The sequence below is a fragment of the Engraulis encrasicolus genome, chromosome 7 (assembly GCF_034702125.1).
Source record: "Engraulis encrasicolus isolate BLACKSEA-1 chromosome 7, IST_EnEncr_1.0, whole genome shotgun sequence".
NCBI lineage: Eukaryota > Metazoa > Chordata > Actinopteri > Clupeiformes > Engraulidae > Engraulis > Engraulis encrasicolus.
Window position 1 is genome coordinate 4,723,830 of NC_085863.1, and position 14,487 is coordinate 4,738,316.

Genomic DNA, 14,487 nt, shown 5'->3' on the forward strand with positions numbered 1-14,487 from the left:
TAGATATGGCTGCAGCCTAGGGCCCCCACAGGCTAGATATGGCTGCAGCCTAGGGCCCCCACCACAGGCTAGATAAGGCTGCAGCCTAGGGCCCCCACAGGCTAGATATGGCTGCAGCCTAGGGCCCCCACCACAGGCTAGATATGGCTGCAGCCTTGAGGCCCCCACAGGCTAGATATAGCTGCAGCCTAGGGCCCCACCACAGGCTAGATATGGCTGCAGCCTAGGGGCCCCCACAGGCTTGATATGGCTGCAGCCTAGGGGCCCCACAGGCTAGATATGGCTGCAGCCTACGGGCCCCTACTTTCCCGGGGGGCCCTGATTGGACAAAAGTGAAAAATTGCAGAATTGTGACAAGATGCAATATTGACAAATTCATCTTTCGTGTTGAGTACAGTTTTGAATCATGTTAAAACTCCTCTCTCACTCATATGCAGGGGTGAAAGTAGTAATTATGACCCTGTCTATGTACATTTGTTGCGTTTGCGCTGCGTTTGAGGAGCACAACTTAACTCCAAAAGGCGTCGCACCACCACACAGAAAGCACCAGCGTGAGAAACAGACACAAAAACATGATGTCAGCCTGACCAACAGCTGCAGCATGAGCTAAAAAGCACAAGGTTTGAATCCAGAATGCGGCTATTGTGTGTTGGCACTAAACACATACACTAAAAAAGTAACCATTGGTTACATTTGAATCAAAGTTTCCCGTGCTACATTAATTCAGTACAGTTTAAGAAAGTGTGTAATAAATAACATCACATACATGCATAAATTAGGGTTAGGGTTGGTTAAGTGCAATTTAAATAGGGACATAATACAGTGTTTCCCATACATTGAGGAAACTATGGCGGCCCGCCATAGTTTAAATTTGGCCGCCATAGTTTACGAAAATGTAAAAAAAAAAAAAAAAAAAATTTTTTTTTTTTTTTTTTTTTTAACGATATCCGTTTTTGTTAAAAACGATTTGAATTACGATTTTGAATTTCCTTCGCATTTTCCTCCTGGAGTAAATACATCCTATAGACTCTGTATTGGTTAGAGAAGTAGTCCCACGGTAACACAGAATGAGGGGAAAGCATTAGGAAGTGACCGTAAGGGTATTACAGTTGATTCATGTGTGCACACGTGTAACATCGGGTGAGTAACAGAACATGTGCGCAACGATGCGTTATGACACGCCGATATGCGAGGATCTTCGTCCAAATCGCTAGTCGCATGCATCATCGCTAACTGCGTTTACATCGCGTGCCGCGTGTAAGGGAAATGTTAGTTGTTGACATGTATGGAATTCACTTCAATTTGTGCTGTTTCTTGCTTCAGTTGTGGACAAAACGATTGGCCAAACTCACAATAGAAAGCCTTTGCTGTGCTACTGTCCCAGAGAGCTGAAAAAAAAACCTTCATAGAAGAAGTCACACTTAACAGGGGTGTTAACCAATCCAATGAGTTCTCTCATTGCTCTCTCTCATTGCTCTCTCTCTCTCTCTCTCTCTCTCTCTCTCTCTCTCTCTCTCTCTCTCTTAGTAGCCTACTATTTACCCATAACAAATGGTGAATTTCTGAGCCCTTTTTAATTTGTAGCCTATACCACTGAAGGCATGATAATGCTTCATCATATTTTAGAAATAGGGCCTATGTGCCTTTTATATATCAAATGTTTATCATTTTGAAATTGTTTCAGTTGTTTATGACTTGTGTATGACTGAAATTATCTCTGCATACTATCAGTGCTGCATTGCTTTGTAAAGATAGGCTATTCAACACACTTTAAAAACACACTGAAAAGATACGGCCATAGTAGCCTACTGAAAACATTTTGTTCATAATAATGGTGATTAATAAATGGTGGTCTTAAATTTTCATACTGACATCCTTGAATTTGACTTGGTAGATCACGGCAGACCATCAACTTCAAAAGTAGATCTTGGTTAAAAAAAGGTTGGGCACCCCTGCTATAGAGAGAACCACAAGTGCTTGAAAGACAGGGATCAAAAGCCTAGTCAAGTTGTTGTAGTTTACTTGGGTTTGGGAGCAATATAAAAAACCTTCAGAGAAGGGACAGTTGGGATGAGTTTACTAACACTCCCTAGGCTTTGTTTTACAGTTGTAATGAGTTTGGTGACAGACCTTCATTGACACAGCAGAGGAGACATCGGGCTGCATATAGAAATTAATGTGTAATGAATGTGAATATAGACATAAATGTGTAATATGTTGTTCAGTAGTAGAGAGTTACTTGTGCACAATCCCTGGTGCTGAACAAAAAGATTACGTATTTTTTGAAAAAAGGTTCGCACACTTCTTTGGATTTTTCTTCTTGAAGTTATTTTTTCATCTTTTTATTTATTCATCCATTGGCAATGACGTTTCGACCTCTCGGTCTTCCTCAGATTCACTAACTCAAATTCACTAAAATCCAAAGAAGTGTGCGAACCTTTTTTCAAAAAATATGTTGTTCAGCCCTTTTAATGGGAGGAATTTGGAAAAAAATGGCCCTGTGACCAGCACCCCTCATGTAGAATGTGTACGCCTACAGATATGTGTGGGGGAAAAGGCATAGCCTACCCTCTAAGACCCTTTTTGTCTATGCGTTAACAATTTCACAGTGCTCTTAAATTCTTATCTCTGCTCCTATTTTGTTTTATTATTGTTTCCCAGACCCCTGCATGAGGGACCAATGAAACTGTGTTGTAAACAGAAATTATTCACTGTACTGCATTTTTTGACAATGACAATGTACTACTATTATACAAGTCATGGGTAAAATCTTATGTAGCCTTATTTCTCAAAATATAAATGGCTGAAATATAGGCCCAGGCCTACAGTTTCTCCGTGCGCCAATGTCATACTGTAGTCATTGTTTTGCCGTTTTGCATTTACGCTGCAAGAATAACCCCCCCCCCCCCCCAAAAAAAAAAGGCCCGTGTGAGAAGACCCCCCCGGACAAAATAAACCCCGGCTGCCCCCATAGTTTCCAAAATTTCTGTGGGAAACACTGTAATATGACATGGTGATACGCTGAAAAGTGAAAGAAAGCCCATTGGGAAACTCCAACTCCCATTGTCATTGTGACACAGCACTCCACAGCACACAAGTGAACACTGCACACTGCACACAACGAAATTGCATTTATGCCTCACCCGTGCAAGGGGCAGCCCTCAGTGGCGCCCCATGGGGAGCAGTGCGGTGAGACAGTACCATGCTCAGGGTACCTCAGTCGTGGAGGAGGATGGGGGAGAGCACTGGTTGATTACTCCCCCCACCAACCTGGGGGGTCGGGAGTCGAACCGGCAACCTCTGGGATGCAAGTCTGACGCCCTAACCGCTCACCCATGACACTCTTCGGTAAAGTGTTACCCTGCATGCCCTCTGCTTTCTGTAATTCCCCTAGCAATTACACGGAGCCGAAAACAAAACACTTAAACCACTGGTGTTAAGAATCCTCCATGCCCTCTTCTCTTTTTTCAACGTGTTGCCATTCTTGCTGGCTCATTCTCACCTCTTGTTTTGTAGGCTACACACTTTTTAATTCTTCTCGTTCTTTCCACCCCCCAGCACCAGATTTGGAAGCCACCATGACGGGCAGCTTGCATTGGAGAACAGCACTTGTAGGCTGTAATTACAGGGGGGGAGGAGTACGCCCCCCCTTATTTTTTTGACTAATTATGCCAGCACAAGCGGGTCCCTGTGTATTTACTCTGGCGTTTACAGCGGGTCACGTGACAGGATGCTGGCGTAAGATATAGCAGGACGCGGACCGCAGTGGTCAGCAGTGAAAAATAGAACTGAACCGGGACACACATGGGGGACTAAATGCAGGCCTTCAAGCTGAACACGGAGGCCATTCAGGGTTGTCTCTCTCGTCTAACCTGCCCATGCCTGACATTACACCAGACCAGGGGTTCCCAACCTTTTTCTTCAGGGACCCATATTTTTACCATTGTAAGCTTTGGTGACCCAACCGCGCGAGCGCTCGCACGAGAGGGAGTCACATGATACTCCGTTTCCTGCAAAAACTCATTATTTTATTCCTTAATTTCTCTTCAGTCAATAAGTAATAACTGTTTAATGTATCCCTTACATTTTGTTGCTTCTATGCATATATTAATTTAAATGCTTTGTTGTTTATTCAACATGGGCTATTAATATTAAACCCCTTAAAATCAAGAGGGCTTCGCGACCCACTGTGGATCTTTGGCGACCCATAGGTTGGGTCCCGACCCATAGGTTGGGAACCACTGCACTGGACTACACTACACTCATCTGAAACTTGTATTCAAAGTAACTGGTAACATTTCATTTAACCCCTTACCGCAGAGCCTATGTTATAACCTTTCTGTCACCAAAATTGTAACGTCTTAATCTGTTACTTAAGGCTCTCGGTACGGTCATTGCATTGTGGTTATGATGTAGTTGAGTATTTTCAGCAAATAGGGAGCATGGCCGTAGCCACATATGAGGTTAGGGAGGTCTGGACCTCCCTCATTTTTTTGGAGAACATACTATATACTAAACTAATACCGGCGGTGGTGAAAATCTAAACAGTTCACCTTTTTTATTTTTTTACCTTTACAAATGATGCACTATGGACCTCCCTAACTTCAATCTCCTGGCTACGGCCATGATAGGGAGTAGGCCCGCCCTCGACCCCATCTGCAGTAAGGCTACAGGAATCTACATAAGATAGTCAATAGTAACTGACATACAAGGACATGACACATGTCAGGAACATTAATAACACAATATAGATGTTCATGATTGTTGTCACAATGTGTAATATGGTTTTTGGAATGTAAAATTGACACTTTTCAGGTGTCATGACATTCCAAAAACATATGACACATTTTGACAACAGTTGTAGACATCAACAAAGTGTGTCATTAATGTTCCTGACATGAGTTGTGCCTTTCTTATGTCACTTGACACCCTCAATGAAAGTTTTATCCAGTAATTTAGGTACTGGATATTGGTAACATTCCCTGGAGCAGTCGTGTGGGTTTAGGTGCCTTGCTCCAGGGGACTTTTAGACATGGATTCAGGGCTCTAAATTAACTTTTTCCACCACCAGCCAATTTGGCTAGTAGACATTTTTTCTTACTAGCCAAATGGAAGGTCAACTAGCCATTTTTTTCTCACCAAAATAAACCATGCGTTAATTATGATGCTTTTAATTATTTTATTAAACTAGGCTATGTCCTCAACACAGATAAACAATATAAATATTATACTTAATATAATTCAGTCTATTCTATAATTATTTAGTAATAATATTTTTATTACCTGCATTTCATTATTTTTCATTCCATTTCCATATACTGCACAGACAGCCAAACACTAGCCTATTACCTCACACACCATCACCCAAACCTCACATACAGTATAGTCCTACAACTCACACAAACACAGCATGCCTTCAACACTAATGTTACACACATACCAGCCTTTCAACATACACTAGCCAAACAAACACACAACCAAACACTGCAAAACCTCATATCCCCTACACAGCATCACTTCACACACAGTGGGCCAAATACCATGAACAATGCACAGAAGACAGGTGAAGGGGAGAAGAGATGAAGGGAGGAGAAGGAGACGGAGAGGAGAAGGACAGGAGACACCCGCGCGCGCGCACACACACACCTACACAGTGCGTGAATGATGTCTGCATTGTGTGTTTATGCTGCTGCTGCGTGACACCTTCAAGTTCCTCCAGGTCAAATTAATATTAGCCTTACTTACGATGCGCTTGGAATGACAATTACCGTTACGCTATGTCAACTAGATATCCAATAACACCACGGAGACCATGCTTACTTTGTTACTTTCGTCGCTAGTTTTTGTTATCTTTTTTTTCACTTACTCGTATATCCATGTCAACCTTGTGCAGGGCGTTATTAGGAAACGACAACTCCATCGTTTGTAGTTGCGAGGACCTCGCAAATATCAGACGGCTTCTGACGGCAACGACAATGTTTTGACAGACAGCTGTCCTGTCCCTCGCCTCACTCACGCCGTTTTCGCTCTAATACTCTATTTCACCGCCACATCAGTTACGCTGCTATTGCTTGCATTCATCGACACATAACCATGCTTTAACCACTGCCACATTATTTTTCATCTGACCAAAACCTACAAAACCAAAGTAATCCGCGCTTGTCCGCTCATTGAACATATTTTATCAACACTAGTTCCAGCGCCGCAGCGCGCGGTATCAAACACGCAGCCAATGTGAGGCTGCCTTATTGTGATTAACGGTCAGCCAATGGGTGTGGGCTACATCATGACGGTAGGACTAATGTGCATGGGTAATGTAGGCGTCGTTTTAACGTTCATCAGACGGCAGCTACAGATCTGTGGGGGCAGCTGTTTAACGTTCAGTCGGGCGCGCGCTACCGGCCAATTTGGCTAGTGGATGATTTTTTCTACCAGCCAAAATGATTTTTCACCCGCATTTGGCGTGTTGGCGCCCGTTAATTTAGAGCCCTGCATGGATTATATAGGATTAGAACCTGCAAACTATTCAACTCTGAACCATTAGCCCACACATCTACCCCTGATGATGCACTGATGGAATCAAGGGACTGAAAAGAAAAGATGTCACGTTTTTTTAATCGCATCATATTTGCATACCTGAAATGAAAGGGCCACAGCCACAGTTTTGTGTTAATACAATAAGGCCGGGGACGTGCTTGCTGTGAACAATAATTTCTGCATGCAAATAATCTTGAAGTTCTCTCTTAATATACCTGCTAGGTATATGATGGGGGCAAGCAGAGAAACTGAGCAAAGTCACCCATGCCAGCCTAAAAGCACCCAAATGTTCCTAAAAGTACCCAAAAATATGCCCCCAAAGATGCTCCTAAACACCCCATGCAGTTAGTCTACTCCACAAGAAGGTTGAGATATAGGCAAATACCTGTTTGGCGGCTTCACCACATTTCATTGGCTCTGGTGTCTCAACACAGACAGTATAAAGACAACATGGTCATTGGCTGAAATATGTTGCCAAAAATACTTACTGCTTTATCCATTCCAATAGGGCAGCCACACTCCTCTGCAACCCACTATGCCACGATAGACCGTACAGCTCAGCAATAATGAGTAGAACCCTTTTGAAAAGTCACATTTTGAACATCAATAATTTACAAAAGATATCTCCACAATATGCATAGACTATGTTTAATCTGTTGAACGTACAGCATAAAAGTATTTTTTTATACTATGACTAATAATACATATTTTTCAGTTTTGAGCAAAGTTTCAAAATGTATAAAATTAAACTTGGGCTACTTTTCAGTGGTAAGCTTCACAGATGTTGTATTAAACTAACTCATATAAAGTTATTCTACTCTATATATGCACTTTTTGGAAATAACTTGTGTGATAACTGAAATATTGTTCTTCAAAACGTTACTTCTCAAAAGGGGTGTACTCATTATTGCTGAGCACTGTATATAAACTTCTGGAAGAGCTTTTCAGTGGGGGTTTGTCGTAAAGAGAGAATGGCCTCAATGAAACCGTTCAATGCTAACATAAAGACATTTGTGAAAACCTGTTGTCTAATATTTGTGAAAGTAAAATACTAGTATTTTGAGGCTGCAGTATGTTAGAAAACGACTGGGTATCTACTTGGGGTGCAGTTTGACATTTTAATCCAGTTTTTCCTGAGATGATGACATGGCTTCCTCCTCCTCTCCTCCTCCCTTGAGATGCCAAGTGGGATAATGACAGGCTACGCTGCGCTGCATGGCTGTATGCATAAATTACATTTCTGCTTTCTCTCTACGACTCCCGCTGTCATCACAGACCAAAATGGAACGCATTGTTTTGCAGATTGGTTCTGTCTACTCCTGTGTGTGAGTGTGAGTGTGTGTTTTGAGGGATATGAAAGGCCCCCCCCTTAAGCGACTCGCCCCCTTCGTCCCTGGGACGTCCTCCGAGAGCGGAACTCCAACCGAGACAGCCGACGGAGAGCCATGCAGGCTGAAAGAGAGGATACCTCTACAGAGAGCCTCTACTATACAGAGAGCCATGCAGGTTGAAAGAGAGGATACCTCTACAGAGAGCCTCTACAGAGAGCCATGCAGGCTGAAAGAGAGAGGTCCTCTACCCTCGAGCCTCCATGAGCCATGCAGGACAGGGCTACACTAGCCATCTGGCATACCGGGCATTTCCTGGTGGGCATTGCAACCCTGTGGGCCCCTACTTTTAGAAATGTAAAAAAAAAAAAAAAAAAAACCTTTCTGACCGGTGAGGGAGTTCTAATTATGAGGGGCCCCTTTAACCCCTTAGCGCACAGCCTATGTTTTAACTGTACTGTCACCAAAATTGTAATAACTATGCCTTAGGCGTCAGACACATCAAGGCGTAACGGAACGGAAGGGAGACGATTGAGATCTCTCATGCTTAGTTTCGGCCGGTGTGTTCTACTCTGCGTTTCACACTGACAGCGTCGGCGTGTGCGGCCAGTCCAGTTCAAAATCCCCCCCACAGCCAAAACTAGCGTACTACTTTACCATTAATTTCATGGAACACCGCCTGCTGCCGGCATGAAAAATACGCTCGAGTCGACTCGCCGTTAAAAATTGCTTCCGTTCCGCGACGCTTTACCACCCTACTGTGTAAGCGGCCTAAATCTGTTACTTAAATGCTCTCGGTACTGTCTGAGCAATGTTGTTATGATGTAGTTGAGTATTTTCAGCAAATAGGGAATAGGCACGCCGGCGACCCCATCTGCAGTAAGAGGCTACGACAAAAGTGCCCGGACCCTATTTCTCCCCCAGTCCAGCCTGGTGCAGGCTGAAAGAGAGGAGACCTCTACCCTCGAGCCTCCATAGAGCCATTCAGGACAGGTCTAGACTGGCCATCTGGCATAGCCGGCTTTTCCTGGTGGGCCCTGCACTCTTGTGGGTCCCTATTTTCAATTTCATTTTTTTTTTACATTTCTGAAAATAGGGGCCCACGCGGGTGCAGGGCCCACCGCCCTATTTCTCCCCCAGTCCAGCCTGGTGCAGGTTGAAAGAGAGGAGCCCTCTACCCTCGAGCCTCTACTATACAGAGAGCCGTGCAGGCTGAAAGAGACAGGACCTCTACCCTCTACCCTCGAGCCTCTACTCTACAGAGAGCCGTGCAGGCTTAAAGAGACAGGACCTCTACCCTCTACCCTCGAGCCTCTACTATACAGAGAGCCGTGCAGGCTGAAAGAGAGAGGACCTCTACCCTCTACCCTCCAGCCTCTACTATACAGAGAGCCATGCAGGCTGAAAGAGAGAGGACCTCTACCCTCTACCCTCTACCCTCCAGCCTCTACCCTCTACTATACAGAGAGCCATGCAGGCTGAAAGAGAGAGGACCTCTACCCTCTACCCTCCAGCCTCTACTATACAGAGAGCCATGCAGGCTGAAAGAGAGAGGACCTCTACCCTCCAGCCTCCAGCCTCTACTATACAGAGAGCCATGCAGGCTGAAAGAGAGAGGACCTCTACCCTCCAGCCTCTACTATACAGAGAGCCATGCAGGCTGAAAGAGAGAGGACCTCTACCCTCTACCCTCTACCCTCTACCCTCCAGCCTCTACTATACAGAGAGCCATGCAGGCTGAAAGAGAGAGGACCTCTACCCTCTACCCTCCAGCCTCTACTATACAGAGAGCCATGCAGGCTGAAAGAGAGAGGACCTCTACCCTCCAGCCTCCAGCCTCCAGCCTCTACTATACAGAGAGCCATGCAGGCTGAAAGAGAGAGGACCTCTACCCTCTACCCTCTACCCTCTACCCTCTACCCTCTACTATACGGAGAGCCATGCAGGCTGAAAGAGAGGAGACCTCTATACCCTCGAGCCTCTACTATACTATGCAGGCTGAAAGAGAGAGGACCTCTACCCTCGAGCCTCCAGCCTCTACTATACAGAGAGCCATGCAGGCTGAAAGAGAGAGGACCTCTACCCTACAGCCTCTAGCCTCCAGCCTCTACTATACAGAGAGCCATGCAGGCTGAAAGAGAGAGGACCTCTACCCTCCAGCCTCTACTATACAGAGAGCCATGCAGGCTGAAAGAGAGAGGACCTCTACCCTCTACCCTCCAGCCTCCAGCCTCTACTATACAGAGAGCCATGCAGGCTGAAAGAGAGAGGACCTCTACCCTCTACCCTCCAGCCTCTACTATACAGAGAGCCATGCAGGCTGAAAGAGAGAGGACCTCTACCCTCCAGCCTCCAGCCTCCAGCCTCTACTATACAGAGAGCCATGCAGGCTGAAAGAGAGAGGACCTCTACCCTCTACCCTCTACCCTCTACCCTCTACCCTCTACTATACAGAGAGCCATGCAGGCTGAAAGAGAGAGGACCTCTACCCTCCAGCCTCTACTATACAGAGAGCCATGCAGGCTGAAAGAGAGAGGACCTCTACCCTCTACCCTCCAGCCTCCAGCCTCTACTATACAGAGAGCCATGCAGGCTGAAAGAGAGAGGACCTCTACCCTACAGCCTCTACTATACAGAGAGCCATGCAGGTTGAAAGAGAGGAGCCCTCTACCCTCGAGCCTCTACTATACAGAGAGCCGTGCAGGCTGAAAGAGACAGGACCTCTAGGGCTGGACATTTATAAAAAATAGGGGCCCACAAGGGTGCAGGGCCCACGAGGGTGCAGGGCCCACCGGTGAAACAGTTCTGCACCGCTAATTATGGGGCCCCCTTTAAGCCAAAAGTGCCTGAGCCCTATTTCTCCCCCATGAGGGGCCCCTTTAAGCCAAAAGTGCCTGAGCCCTATTTCTCCCCCATGAGGGGCCCCTTTAAGCCGAAAGTGCCTGAGCCCTATTTCTCCCCGCAGTCCAGCCCTGCAGAGAGCCATGCAGGCTGAAAGAGAGAGGACCTCTACCCTCCAGCCTCCAGCGTGGCTCAGACACAGCCAGAGCTCGCCGTGTGCCTTCACCTGCCCTGCCCTGCCCTGCCCTCATGAATGAATGGGCTCCTGCAAACCCTCGCCTCGCCTCGCCACTATTGTTTGCTTTTTTCTCCCTGTCTCTATCTGACTACCCATCTCTCTTTCTACCCCTCTATTCTACTCTTTCTCTCTTTTCATTTCAAGATGGAATGGAGGGAGGGAGGGAGGCAGCTGCGCGTGAGGCACCTTCACCTCCTCTTTATCATCCCCCTCTCTCCTCTTCACCTCCTCTTCACCTCCTCTTCACCTCCTCTTGCTCATAGACGTCTAATTAGGCTCAGTGAGAGTGCAAGGGTGTACGTACGCACATAATGGACACGTCGCAGCCATGCACACATGGACAGAGTGTAAGTTAGTGCTTCTCGAACTGTGGAAACTGTGGAAAAAAACCAGTAGTCCATGGGAGGATGTCTAAAAATGTAGACAGCATTTCCAAGACACACTTTCATAGGTTTTATTATTAGAAGGCTGAGCATATCTAACTTGCTCTTTGAATATAAGGAGACTGTTACTATACCTAATGTCATTTTTTTTTTTAAAATAAGCAATTTGCATCTGAATTTTCAATGCTTAAAACATATAGCCTAGCGTAAACGATGCCATCAACTCAGTGGGGAATTGGCACCTGACAAAAAGGGTTTTTTTTTGTTTTTGACAAACTGGTCCTTGGTCTGAAAGAGTTTGAGAAACACTGGTCTGAAGAACCAGGTCAATCCTAACTCCACACACCTACACCCCACACACCACCGCCATGGCCACCACCACCACCACATACACCCCACGCACCCTGCCATGGCCACCACCTACACCGCACACACCCTGACACTAACCACCACCACCACCACCACCTTTTCACAACAATACTCTTCAATTTCTCAATCTATCCATTCCCCAAAACACTTCCTCTCTTCCCCTCTCATACCCTTCTCTTTGAAAAGGGGAACACCCCTTTACTGAGAAAAGAGAGGCGGGAGAGAGAGAGAGAGAGAGAAAGAGAGAGAGAGAGATGCTAGATGGGGTACACGGGGGGAGGGGGGGGTAAGCAGAGGGTTGAGGTGGGGGCCGGTGGGGGGTGAGGTGGGGGCCGGTGGGCACGGTGAGAAAATGAAGACCTCTGCTCCTCCATCCTCCAAATCCTCAAGAATTTCTCATTAAATGCACGACTTCGACCCGCTCCCGAAGAGGTTACGTCCTGCACACTAACACAATACCCACCCCCACGCGCACACATGCACACACACACACACACACACACACACACACACACACACACACACACACACACACACACACACACACACACACACACACACACACACACACACACCCACGCGCACTCACGCACACACACACACCACAATACCCCCCTACACACACACACACGCACGCGCGCACACACACACACACACACACACACACACACACACACACACACACACACACCACAATACCCCCCCACACACACACACACACACACACACACACTCGTGCACACACTCGTGCACACACACACACACACACACACACACACACACACACACACACACACACACACACACACACACACACACACACACACACACACACACACACACACACACACACACACACTCCGTCCCCTGTCATTCACTCTATACATACGTACGCCGAAAGCAACTTGAATTCAAAGACACTTCCTGTCTCATCATGATAGAATTGTCAGCGCCAGCGGCGAGTGACACTCAACTACCCTTCCTGTCTTCTCTTCTCTTGCCCTTTTCTTCTGAAAGGATCAGGCATCTCACCATCAAATGAGTTTCTTTTGAAAGCATCAGGCACCTCACCATCAAATTAGTTTCTTTTGAGGAATTCTTCCTTCCTGCCTTTTTCCCCCTAGCTAGTTGTATTTGAAGTTGATGAGCAGAAGGAATTAAGTTTTTTTTTTTGTAACGGTTACAACAGAATAGCTACATAGAGAGAGAGAGAGAGAGAGAGAGAGAGAGAGAGAGAGAGAGAGAGAGAGAGAGAGAGAGAGAGAGAGAGAGAGAGAGAGAGAGAGAGAGAGAGAGAGAGAGAGATGTGTGTGTGTGTCTTTTTTGTTTTGTTTTGTTTTTTTAACCTCATGAGAATCGGACAGCTGTACTGCCCTACAAAGCAAAAAGGCAGTAACTGCGCAGAGCTCAAAACTGAGTCAGTTGACTTTAAAATGATACTGCAATCCAGTATAAGTGTTTTTTTGGGAGATTATTGACATGTGACAGTTTTGTTACTTTATATTACCACCTTTTTTGCAGATCAATCATTTTATTTAACTTTAGACTTTGATATATATGGCATTAAAGTCATTGAACTAATTTTAAACAGCAATGCAGTTACTGCCTTTTTGCTTTGTAGGGCAGCTGTAGACGGCGAATATGATTTGGGCATGTACTGTACTGCAAATGCAACCCAGCAAACCACAACGTCTCCACAACCCTGGACTCTAATTTAGACGCTATATTTAAAACATATCCCATTTGATCTTTAGTAGTTTGGTTACAAAATGACAAGAGGGCTGAATTCCGGAGCGACAGGTTTCTTTCTTTTGTGTGTTTTATGTCTTTGATTGTATGTCTTGCCTCGCCGCCTTTGCTGTTTAACAATTTTTTGAGAGGAAGTGCACTGATCTCCAGCATCCTAAAAGTTCTACTGAAGAACTTGGAGGTTTTCTCAAACATTCTTAAACGGAACAAATTTCTTTGAGTTACACTGTTCTTTGAGAACATGCTTCACAATAAAAAAAATGTTGCAAAAACAACCCAAATAGGCTTATTACTGTATTCTTATTCTTATTTGACCTGCTCTTTGTCGTGTATTTTTGTGGCCGTTACTTTTTTTCTGATAAGAGAGTTGAAGATGGAGACAGGTAGCAAGTGGGACAGAGTCCCAGAGATGGGGTAGGGTTGGGAAATGAGCCATGCCGGGTTCGAGGTGCCCCCTGGGCATGAAAGACCATAAGTGGAGAGCTTAGCGCACTGCACCACAGCACCCCCCCCCCACCTGCTCTTTTTGAGTTTGTATTTCTGACTAGCCACTAGAAAACAGCCAACACGTCTCCCAGAGCTCAGAAGTGAGGAAAAGCAAATACAGTATATATATATATATATTTTTTTTTTTGCAAAAGGTGCAAAATGAGGTCTTGAAGAGAAACAGAAAACATTACTTGTTTGTCTCCTCTATATGGGCAAGATGAAAGTAACTGTAAGAATTGAATGAATCAATGTATGAATGATTTTATTTGACATCTTCAGTTCATATACATAAAATAAATGCATGATCGAGTTTCATATAAACCGCACCACATACTTAAAAAAATATGAAGACATTCAAAAGGCCATTAATTCATGTGAATTTTCATTCCATGTGAAATATATCATTGAAAAGCTTAGAATCAGAATATCAGATAAACTCAGTATGCCCCCAAACCTACTTGTAGCCTGTTCTCATGTTTGTGATGCACATTGATCTGCCACTATGATATTCATTCTATACACAATAGTCTTGCCTTGAACATTGAAGCAGTAT